The sequence below is a fragment of the Macrosteles quadrilineatus genome, unplaced genomic scaffold (genome assembly GCF_028750875.1).
Source record: "Macrosteles quadrilineatus isolate MER2022 unplaced genomic scaffold, UCM_ALF_1.0 Scaffold_9__3_contigs__length_116548681, whole genome shotgun sequence".
Taxonomy (NCBI): Eukaryota; Metazoa; Arthropoda; class Insecta; order Hemiptera; family Cicadellidae; genus Macrosteles; species Macrosteles quadrilineatus.
Window position 1 is genome coordinate 84,577,094 of NW_026542602.1, and position 12,222 is coordinate 84,589,315.

Below are 12,222 nucleotides of genomic sequence, written 5' to 3' on the forward strand. Positions count from 1 at the left end.
TGGCAAGACGACCAAGTATCTTGTCGGTCAACTGGTGGCCCCCCATACTATTATGCCTGCTTCGGAAAGTCTTAGAGGAAGATGATTTGCAATTCCGACTAGGCTATATCTTGATCAAACAAAACCACCTACATGGCTTGCACCACTTTTAGCTGAACCAATCTTTCAAAAACATATTTCATTTGCAGATGTGGAATGTTTATTAATATTCTCTACCCAGTTACTATATCATATCAATACTATTATGCCTGCTTCGGAAAGTCTTAGAGGAAGATGATTTGCAATTCCGACTAGGCTATATCTTGATCAAACAAAACCACCTACATGCTTGCACCACTTTTAGCTGAACCAATCTTTCAAAAACATATTTCATTTGCAGATGTGGAATGTTTATTAATATTCTCTACCCAGTTACTATATCATATCAATACTATTATGCCTGCTTCGGAAAGTCCTAGAGGAAAATGATTTGCAATTTCGACTATATCTTGAACAAACAAAACCCCCTACATGACTTACACCACTTTTAGCTGAACCAATCTTTCATATAATATTTTCCAAAGGTACTATACGTGTTAACGACCAATTTTCCACTTTTGAGAGATTTTTTAGTGCTGGTGGCTGAGGAATAACTTTCATATTGTTCCAAAAGGCTTGAGATGTTACTGTATTTCTTTTTATAATGTAGAAGTACACCGATTGCAGGAAACGATGATGTCTGACATTTCAATGTATCTAGAAAAGACAATTAGTTTTTCATTAGGCCTAATGTAATGGACAACTCTTTCTTTCTTAAGGAATATCTAAAAATGTTTATTTTCATACCCATTGATTATGTAACCTGAACAGGTGACTGAAGCAGTTTTAAAATAATGATTGTTCTGTGGTACTTTTGATTGTTTCAAACAGTTTTGCTTATCAAAAAACCTCAAGTAATTAATACATAAAAATAATACAGTCACTAAAAATCATGAAATAATTTATTTTTGTAAAAAAATACAACCGACTTCAAACGCTCTAAAAAGAATGAAATAATTTCAATAAAGTAAACTTTTGTATTAGGCAAGCTCACGTATTTCAAGTCGGCGCGGCTCAATCTGCAAATATGATTGAAATTAAATATTGTGTGTGTATTTTGAAAATCAATAAATTGTAGCTGGAAACATAAATATATAAAAAACATACTGAACTGTTTTGTTTATATATTAAAAGAAATATTTTCTTGTATTTTATGTTTACTTCAGAATAAATGCATTATGAAAATAACACACACAAATGTTCTATATGAATAGGAAAATAATTTAGTTTGATATTATGATAGGGAAAAGAAGCTAGTTTAGTATTAAAACGTTAATTTTCCAAGTTAGAAACATTTAAATGCGTCATAATCTTTTTAAAGATACTCGTTAATACCACTATAATGCCGATCTCTGATTACGGTAATAAAATAACACTTAACGCATAACTATGAAAAAGACATGCAGATCAACACCTTTAGTTATAGATAGTCACTTGCATATGGACACCCTCTTTCAATTGTGTATCAAAAATCACCATAGAGCCGCGCCGACTTAAAATACGTGAGCTTGCCTAATAAAAAAGTTTACTTTATTGAAATTATTTCATTCTTTTTAGAGCGTTTGAAGTCGGTTGTATTTTTTACAAAAATAAATTATCTTTGTTTTGCATTTTGAAGTGTGACAAAAACAATGATAAACCAACCACTACGCTTGCTCACGTAAGTGCGACGGGTTTCTTTCTTAAAACATGAATTATTGCAAATCAGCTTACAATTACGAAGTACAGTTATCTCAAACCTGCAAACCTTATGAAAACCGAGTACCAGGTGTGTTAAGAAAGGAATAAGCAGAGGAAGTAAAAGAGACAACAACATTAGGAATGATCTGGGTTGTAAAATGTGCCGTAAAGAGAAACTATGAAATCCTCGCATTGCTTTGCACACTTTTGGGGTGAGAATTACTCTCAACCTTGTTGTGTTGGTTATCTGTTATAAGGGAGCTTCAATTATTATGATCAGATGCATGTTTTCACACATAGATAAAGCTCAAAATTAATTTGATGAAATACTCTACCGGTCCGTGCTTCGCAACGGGGAGAAAAATCTGTGTGGTAATCATTCACATAGATTTAGAATAAAATAATCAATGTTTAGATTAAATAACCCTACCACATAGTTGTGTAAAAAATATTTAATTTCTTTGGATCAGCTGTTTGAAATTGTGAAATGAGCATTTGTCAGGTCTTCTTGTTTACATTGAAATGTCAAAGCATAGATAAACATAATCAGTTTTCTCATTCTGATATTTACTTTTGAAAACCTCACCTCTTAACTTTGGACATCCACGGGGCGAAGCCCGAGGAAGTGAATATAGGGCTATGACGTTCCTAGATATATTATGGACCATCTTTGTGGTTAATTTTCGCTATACTGGTTTAGTATTTTAGTCGAGACAGCAACCCAGACAGACAGACACTGTCTCGATTTTATAATAGTCAATAGATAGATATATTTACGTGTTTAGTATAACTAAATCATCGTCTTAAGTGATGTCTTATTATTGTGTTGGTTCATTTATCTTACTTATGCTTTGCGGTATTAACTTAATTAATAATGTGGACATAACACCTACACGGGAAGGTTTAATCGTTCATTTCGTGATCGTGCTAGACTATTCCTGAATCCCCCAATCCAACCACAAATGTGAGGTTATCTCTCCGTCCCACAGCCGCGTCAGACCAGGATTACTTTGTCCAGTGTTATCGGTAGCGCTTTTCTCGGGATTGGAGTAAACTGCCACACCGACATACGCTTTTCCACACCACAATCTTTGTTTCGGCGAATCTCTCATATAGGTAATAAGCTATTACCATAGGTCTCAAGGTACGACCTGGGACCGGGACCAATTTCCTTTTTATTTTTGAGGAGGCTAAAAATAACATTCGTTCAAATATACATAGGCCTATTTATTTGCATGTGTCAGTTAGAGCGATAACTTGAGCAAAAAAAAATAATCCGATTTTGATTAAATACGGTACAAACCTGTAGACGGTTAACCGAACGATGTACGCGAACCAGCATGGCCGGGTTTAATCGCTTAATAAGAAAGTTTTAAAAGTACTGTGGGAACGGGTTCTTAGGTGGTAAAAATTGGGTTTTCCTATATTTGACCCTTAAATTATTAATTTTTTCAATTTCTTTTCAAACCATTTTGTAGAACTTAAAAAAATAATTTAGTATATTGAAGCATCGTTGTATGCCTGTAAAAGATTCTAACATAGTTGTAAACATATGTGTTTACTTCCCTATGGAGGTACAGTTTCTTAACTGGGCTATGCTAATATAGATTGAAACTATCGAATTCGAAATATTGATCAATAATCGATATTTTTAAATATATCTATTATAAAATTAAACTGTCATAACCTAACCTAACCAACCAAACTTGCTGATGGTGAAAAATTCGCATGAAGGTTTACTAATTGAATCGGTAGTTTCAATCGATATTTATTAGCATAGCTCAGTTAAGAAACTGTACCCCCTATGGTTCAGATATATACGTATATTATTGTATTTTTATTGACGCCATTGTATTATTCTTAATGAAACTACAAAATAAAGAATGATTTTATTTGATTTGATTGATATTCATGACACAATTAGGCTAAAATTAACAAGTGTTATACGAACAGCAAAATGAACAGTGCGTGAATAAATAGGTCTCTTGCCCAACATTTTCAGTAAAATGACATTAAAAAGGATGCAGTTAGTTATTAAATCCTCTCAAAATTGTAATCGTACAGTCAAGTATTGGTGAAATTTGTTTACATTTTTTGGATTATTTGCAGTTTACCAACAGCCGCTATGAGAGATAAAATCAGCTCACAATAACGGTCAAAGTAAAATCGTGTATGGATTTAAAGTCTGACATTTCGAAAAATAACTTAGGAAAATCTGTACTGGACATTCAGTCAAAATAATCAAAGTGTATATTTACAAATAACAACGAACTATTGAGGTCGTTGTCAAGAGTTTTGTTTTAAAAACTGACTGTAAATAAAAGTAGAAAATATAAATAGAGTTAAGATATATATTTCTTTACTTACGTTTATCCAACGGAGAAAATGAAATAAACGAGAAGAGCTTCTCACAATATAACACTTCAGCAAACACGGAACGTTCACTAACTACGTCATCTCAACAATGACTGAGCCTACTGATTGAAGCAATCATGTCGCATCAGGTTAAACAGCTGTCGAGACAACAATCAGCTGTTACAACTACTGTATCACCTGATTCGCCATAGATTGTGATTTTTTGCCGTACTAAGCTTATTCCTCATGAACGGCATTTGGATATAAGACTAATATTAATTGTCTATAATATTATGTGAAATTATATAAATCTTAATTTTTTATGTTGTGCAAATTTTAAATCATTAACAACCATTATTTTTACACTCTTATTTCTTAAGGTTATGACTATTATTGATAATGATTGTCAAGTAATTATTAATTACACGCATTTCAATATCATCAAAAGTGGTTTTTTGTCAAAGTAAAATTATTATATAAAGAATCATTTTGTAACAATGGTTTTTTTTATAAATTTATTCTTAATATTTGTATTTGGAATTAGGTTCAAGTAAGCATATAAGCAACAATAAACTTTAGCATTGTTACAGTTAAAATAATCATCAAATTGTATTGAGGCTTTGTAAAAATGCAGTAACTTTACATGTTTAAAAAATGAATAAAAAGAGCTAAATGTTTTTAATTAATTTAAAATTAAGAAGTTATATGGCATAAAAAAATCAAAATACATCTTCATAAATGTATTATGGTATATACTAAAATCTTAAACAATTGTTGTTTGATTTGCCTACTTCACTGATGTTCTGTGTAGTTTCTTGTTTCTCAACAGAGCTATTTCTAGAGGTCTGATCCCATTGTTTATTATTGTTAATTAGTTACAAAGCTGAAATGTAGACTGATAACCTGTTTGTAGCCACATTGACAACAGCTTGAAAAACTCTTTTTTGTCATACTGCAGAAAAAACAACGTTTTAATGCATGTGTGCAGGTCTAAAGTAGTTATTTTCTTTCTAGAGAGACTGACATTAATGAACCTATTAAAAAACCTTCATACAGTATTAAAGTTGATTATGTTCAAACGTTTTGTAACTTGTTTTGCTTAATGGTTCCGGTGCCATATAACAAATATCCCCGCCGCAGCAAACCTGCAGACTTAGCGAATTTCCATTTGCCTGATTGGATTTAAACTAAAATGTCTCCTTAAAAATAGCACATTTATTCCCTATTTAAACAGAATTAGTTTAATGAGTACTTAGGTTTGCTGCAACAGGGAGGGTAAAAAAGTTTTTTTTATGTAGAATATTAAAAGGTACTGTGGTTTTGTAAGAAATTAATGTATTTTCCAACTTTTATCAAAATATGTTCATAAACAAGCAAACTACAACAGTTGACTATTTCTCCATAAGAATAACATGGGAATTTTAAAATTATAATTTTTTTTGAATTTTCTCCGTAACAATTAGGCGCATAATAATGTTTCAATATACTAAATTGTTTGTTTTTTTAAGCTCTACAAAATGGTTTTAAAAGAAATTGTGAAATTTTGTGTTTTTAGGGTCAAAAATGGGAAAAACCTATTTTTACCCCATAAAACCCCCCATAAACCCCCGTTCCCATAGTCGGATTATGCTGGTTCGCGAACTCATCCAAGTTTATCCCGCCTTACACCTTCAAACCAAATTTTATCAAAATCGGACAAAAATTACTCAAGTTATCGTGCGGATGGACACATATATATATATATATCTTACTTATATATATATCTTACTTATATATATATCTATATATATTTATATAAAAATTTGAACGAATGGTGTTTTTGGCCTCTAGGGACATCAAAATGAAAAAGTAAATCGGTCCCGGGCTTAGGTCTTACCATGAGACCTACGGTAATAGCTACTTCCCTATAGGGAAATTCGCTAAAAATACAATTCATCACATGGGCAAAAAGTGTCAGGTCGAAAACAGTTACTTTATGCACTAGTGATGAAATATGCTATCTCGAAACATTGCTTGGATACAGAAAGATGTTTAGATACTTGTGTGTTTAGAAAGACATCAAATGAATGAAATAAAAAATAAATAAATTCCAAACTTTGTTCAGCTTTAAAGTGATATCCTATATTCCAGTTATTACTATCCCTAAATTATGTATATTTAGGTTGTGAAGAAAGTGTTTTAACAAATGTTCCTTAACTACCACAAATGTTAACAATTTACCTGAGAAGTTAATGTTATGATAGCAATAACACAAAACACTTACCTTAATTGGATCCCATGTTTAAGAAGAAGTTATAACTATAGGTTTAGCCTCTTCCACTAATTTTTTTGGGAAAAAATTTTTTATAAAAGAAAAAGCTATTTTAAAGAGTACATTTCTGGATTCCAAACACTAATCTTCACAAAACGATAAACCTAAGTTATTCATTTTATGTATTTAAAATTATACTCCTGGTTTGAATACATTAACTATTCATTGATAGTGCTTTCACCTTCTATGGTAATCCAAAGTAAGATTTTTTTAAAGTTTCATTGTAAGGTTTTTTCAGACTTCATTCTATAAAGGGAAACAAAAGGTGTCTTGTACTATCAATTTCTGAAGTCAATTGAGTTTTACAATTTTCACATTAAAGTGTCATACATGCTACCAAAAAATATGTCAAATTACTGGATTTGTAAAAAATAAGTTTTTATTAAATGTGTAAAATAAGTCTGAACGAATACGAAATTATCGACAGGGAGTTTTAAATTGTGAAACTTTGTCAATTGCCAAAAGTCTGAACATTAGAGACAAACAGTTAGTGTTCCCCTGGTGGGGATTTTCACAACAAAAAGTCATCCTCCTTAGAGCCCTTTGACGTTGGGCTTTTTGATAAATAGAACTAAACTTATACGGAAATATTGATATTAATTTTGATGGGTCGTAAATAAAAACAATATTATTACAATTTTGAAACCGCAGTTTGAAATCCATGCAATCGTTACTTTGCTTGTAGTTTTTCCTTTATTAGTAAAAGACATTTCCTGGTGAAATATAATACAAGTCACAATACGTTTGGTTCTTCTGCCAAAGTTACATTGATTTAAAATGATTTTCCTGGAACAAAATCATTCCCTGGAAAACATTGGTTTGTAGAAGATTAAAACATGTACAGCATGAGCAATAACTATATTTGATACCTTCTGGCAAATGTTTTTTTTTTCATATAATATCCTATGTGATTAAGGTTTTTTGTCAAGTTATTGGATTAAGTCTTACAAAAGTTTACAAAATGATAGCGAAAATATCACCACACTTCATGTACGGTTCAGAAAATCTTTGTCAAAATTCCTAAGAAGTTTACAACAAACTCAGTAAAGTGTCAAATGTCTTTAATAACGTGATATAATTCGCTACAATTATTTTGTCAGCTTTGAGTGAACTTTTTTCCTTGAACAGTTTTGAACTTCTGCAATACACTCACAGATATATTTTTATTGAAACTTTTCTCAACTTTATTGTTTGGTAATTCCCCTTTGAGTATGTAGCTATAGGTTTTAGTCAGCTAACGATACATAATGAAAAATTGGGTCATTTACTAAAAATATTCAATTTTAGATTGCATTAGCTGCTACCAAAAACGTTTAGTAAACTAATTAGTTATCTTACAGTGGACTCAGCCAATAACTGTCATGAATAAAGAGAATTACTTAAAAATAAAGTGGGACATTAAGTTTTTCCTCTATTAATGAGGAGTGTCTTTAAGTGTGCAACTCTTTTCTACAGTTGATTAAAGAAGCACTGTAGTACTCTCCTCTTATGCACTGTAATACTCTCCTCCTTAATGCTGCTTACAAATATGGGGAAATAGGTTTTTTTTTACTAGGACGTATGGAAAAAATTTATTTTAGGGAACATGAGGGGATTATTATAGAATAAATTATTGTAAGATAGCTTTCATTACAAAGTGAAAAGTCAAATGTCGCATATATAAATCATTAAATACAATGGTTTTGTTAAAATATTTTCTCAAGGATTACACGTAAAATATATCTTTTGCAACAATCAAATAATTTCAATAACATGATAAAAAATTATAATACTGTATTTTTATTTTTTATTAGAAAAAGTTTCTTTTACTTTCAAGGCTTAAAAGAACTTTTAGTGGAGAAAGGAAGAAAACAACGGCAATCTTGAACAGTGATTACATGTTAGTTTACTTTTCAACGAGTGGTTTGGTATTTGGGGAGGAAAACTAATTCTGGAACTCGCAACTAATGTCTGTAAAAACTCGGCGATTGTGTTCACAAAGAAACACATTGAGGGAAAGCTAGTTGCTTCAATTAGCAATTCTCTAACTTTTGTAATCCAGGATTGTTTACGCCTAACTTAATCTATTTGGTCAAACCACCTAATAAATATAGCTATGAAAGGATAAGTTAAGATTTGTAAGAAGATTTAGCTATGTCTACCTATACCATAATATATATATTAAACCGAATGTCGCAAATGTACCTTTAAAACTGTAAGGTAAAAAGGCCATCACCGTAATCATATTTTTTACCATAGTTTCGATATTAAGAATAGTGAAAACTGATAGGCCTATTGCAATTTTTTATTGCAACATTTCTCTTAAACAACACTCCTATTAAATTTCAAATACATTTTAGTCAGTCTTGTAGAAATAGTTTTTGTTGGTCATAGCCTGTCATTTGACTCAATAAATTTGAAAAGCTGAACTAAGAGAAAATGTTGGGTACCTATATAAAATTAGTAGGTTCTGGCCAACTGCAAAATCAGCTAATGAAAGCGTATCAGATAAATAAAATAGTTAAACAATTTTTTTAAAAACCTAGGTCTCTTATAGCCCTAAAACCTATCTATAAGAATAATATGATGAAATTTCATGTTATTTTTATGTATTAAAGATTTTTCTCGAACCAATATCAGTTAATGATATTAAATCATTTGAATTTATCTTTGCCCTGAATTGCTTTCAAAACCATTTAAAGGTGAACATTTATGAGGGAATTCTATTGTAAAGAAAACTTATGTATTGAACATTGACATTTGTAAGGAAACTTTAGCAAGTTGGCAAAGTTTGTTTTGTACCTCTAAGAACACCCGAGTAGATGTGGCGTTGTGTTTAATGTCTCGTTCTTCAGAAACTTGTTTGGATTCACATGTCAAACTTGTGTAAAAGGTGTTGAATGACAAGACAAGTGTAAAAATATTTTCTATTTGTGATTTAAAAAATAATTATCTTTTCATAGAAACGTAGAGAAATATTTTACATAAGATATATATACATAGTGATTTTCTCTGCAACACCCCTTTTCCACTCATACTACTTAACCGGATTTATACGAGTCCCCCCATAATCTATTATATTATTAAAGTATATTATTATATTTAGATTAGATAATATGTAGGACACAACAGGTGAAATGGATAAAGGATGAGTGTAAAATAAACGGTTACTTTGTTACAGACTAATATCAGCCGCTTCTTTAGCCAGCACAATTTCATAAAAAGTTCAAGCACAGCTGAGCCAAGATTTTAATCATCAAAATCCTCTAGTTTTTTTAGGATTGTTTTAAGAACAGTTTTTTTTTTTTCAATTAATCTTTATGCAGTCTATGATTGCCGTCCCTTCAATATAACCAAATTCTATGGTTATCTCCAGTTATCTTCAACATCTCCTTCACTAGTTATGCCAGGTGGTATATTGTATCTGTTGCAAAGGCAATATCTCTGAGATCAGCTGATTGTTAATGTAGGTCGTACAGCTGTGGAATATTCAACAGTTACAGAATGGCAAATCCAGTTTGATTAACTGACTGAATAGTTTTGTAACTCAACATATCTCAGTGGTACTGTACAAATCTTATCTTAATAATATTTCAAATGTAAGTTGAAATTTTTTATATGACATGTGATTGACCACATTAAAACTGGATCAATTATGCTAAAATTGAGTCAATATATGACAGATGGACATAAGCCAATTTTTATTTTGAATCCCTCTAAGTGCTCCGCCTGACCAGCTTCCAAAGTCGCTATTTTCTTCTGATGCAGAAACGTGATGCAGAAAACTTTCAAATTAAATTATAGTCATTGTCAAGGTTTTTCAAGACACTTATACGCCGTGCTAGGTTGCCTGGGAAATTTTGAACATCTTAACTTATTTAAAAGAGTTTTGTCAAAATAAGCAGTAACATTAGATTTTGTTTAAACAAAATTAATTATGCCTGTGTAACTTTTTCTTACATCAGAAATAAGAACCACATTATTCTAGTATTCAGTTTCCTCTTCCCATTGTGAAGCACTATTATAAGCTATGTTACAATCTGTTGAACCATCTAGGACCATCAGCTATTCCAATCCAACTGTTTGGATGTGCAAATAAAACTACTTAGAGATAAAGTTCAGCACAGTTTCAGTTGCAATATAAGCTAGGACTACTTAGAATAAGGTAAGTGACATGCTTATTTTTCCCCGACGTCACTGCAGCGTTACAAGAAATACGGTGTTTTGTTTAGTGGTTCTACTCGTTTTTTGTACACTTGTGTGTTGAAAATAAAGCAAATAAAGAACGTAATAAGTTATTTAACATGAGTATTCTAGTTCATCTTCTTTGTGCCATTTACTGTATCATAGTGGCTCTATTTCTGTGGAAACACTATTACATCAAATATGGAAGGAATCGGACTCTTGATTTACTTGGGAGAGGTCTCTATACTGTTATACAAGTAGAAGTAAAATTTAATCTCAAGCATAGCTTGATCAGGTGTCAGTTTAAATTAGTTAATTAATGTGTTACCTAAATAATTTAACTCACAGATTGAAGAATCATTACATTTTCTTATAATAACGTTTTATCAAATTAGATGTTCTTTTTCAACTCATTGATTTCAGTATTTAATAAAAAAATATCCAATTTAAATTTGCCACACACAAAACGTCAGTTCACGCATCGAACCATTGAAATCTTGGATGTCAAGTGAGAAACTTCTGACAGCATCTCAGATCTTAACATTTATCCCTCTAAGTTATTGACAAAACTTTTCCTTTCGATGTCGACATCAAATAAACAAGAAATACAATATCGTTGAGTTATTCATAAAACAAAGTATTTGATGTCGTTTGAGTAAACAGATCCGAACTGAAAATAACACTATTTGGCAATATCGGATTTGCAATACGTATGTAAGAGACAGATGTCAAAAGTTCTTTTCCATGAGGTTATAATGTTTTATACTAAGTCATTAAGTGATAATTGTACATACAATTTCCTGCTTTATCTAACTGTTTTTAGACAATATTATATCCAATTAAAATGTGTATACCCTAAAATAATAATGTGGAGCCAATGAAATATAGTGATGCAGGATGTTTAACAAAACAATATATATTGTTGATACTGTAATATTATTAATTTTAAATTGGCATTCAGTTGCCTTTGGAAAAATTACAAGGTAATATAGTTTGAAAGTTGGACAAGACATTATCTCCTGTGTTATCATGAAGGATACAACTGACAGGGAAGAAGAGGAATTGTGCCGAGATAATCTTTGACATTGGTTTTAAAGTTAACACTGACAATTGTAAAACGGGTGATTTTTCCAGGGAAATATTTGTGGATCTTGGATTTTAAAACACTACCAGCACAGACAAAAATGTGTATGAATATTAATAAATCAATAATGTTTTTATTGGTAAATCTGTTTAAGGATGTTTCACTGAATATAAGCTTAGATAACTACCATATTTCCAGATGTTTTTAAGATACTATCAAAACTATTGTAAGGTCAAAATGGGAGGAAATAAACAATGTTTTAAAAAACTTTTCTCTAGAAAGTTATAATGTCAAATAAAATTGTAGTTCATAATCATAAAAGAAATGCATACACATTTTTCAAAAGTAAGGTATTCAAACATTGTGAAATTCTAGCAGTATACGGTACCTGAAACAAAATACAGAGAATTTGTTAGTTGGTGTGACCAGAAATAATTAAGTTTTAAAGGGATTTTGTGGTTTTCTTTAACTAATACACAACATATTGCTGTGTGTGGTTTTGAAATTCTTCTTGTTATGTTTGAGGTACTTTTTCACCTGAGGACAGGAT

General features: G+C 31.0%; 1 protein-coding gene across 6 annotated transcripts in view; it reads right to left on the minus strand.

Annotated features, from left to right (window-relative positions):
- Window positions 1–11,871: 11,871 nt before the first annotated feature.
- Window positions 11,872–12,222, minus strand: part of LOC129002303 (uncharacterized) — a 69,148-nt gene continuing 68,797 nt past the window's right edge. For 5 of the 6 annotated variants that reach the window (XM_054429998.1, XM_054429999.1, XM_054430002.1 and 2 more), the window contains one exon: window positions 11,873–12,060. The gene's annotated coding sequence lies outside the window, so the exon portion shown is untranslated. Of the gene's footprint in view, window positions 12,061–12,222 lie in introns of all 6 variants that reach the window. The other variant, XM_054430004.1, reaches the window with a different exon arrangement.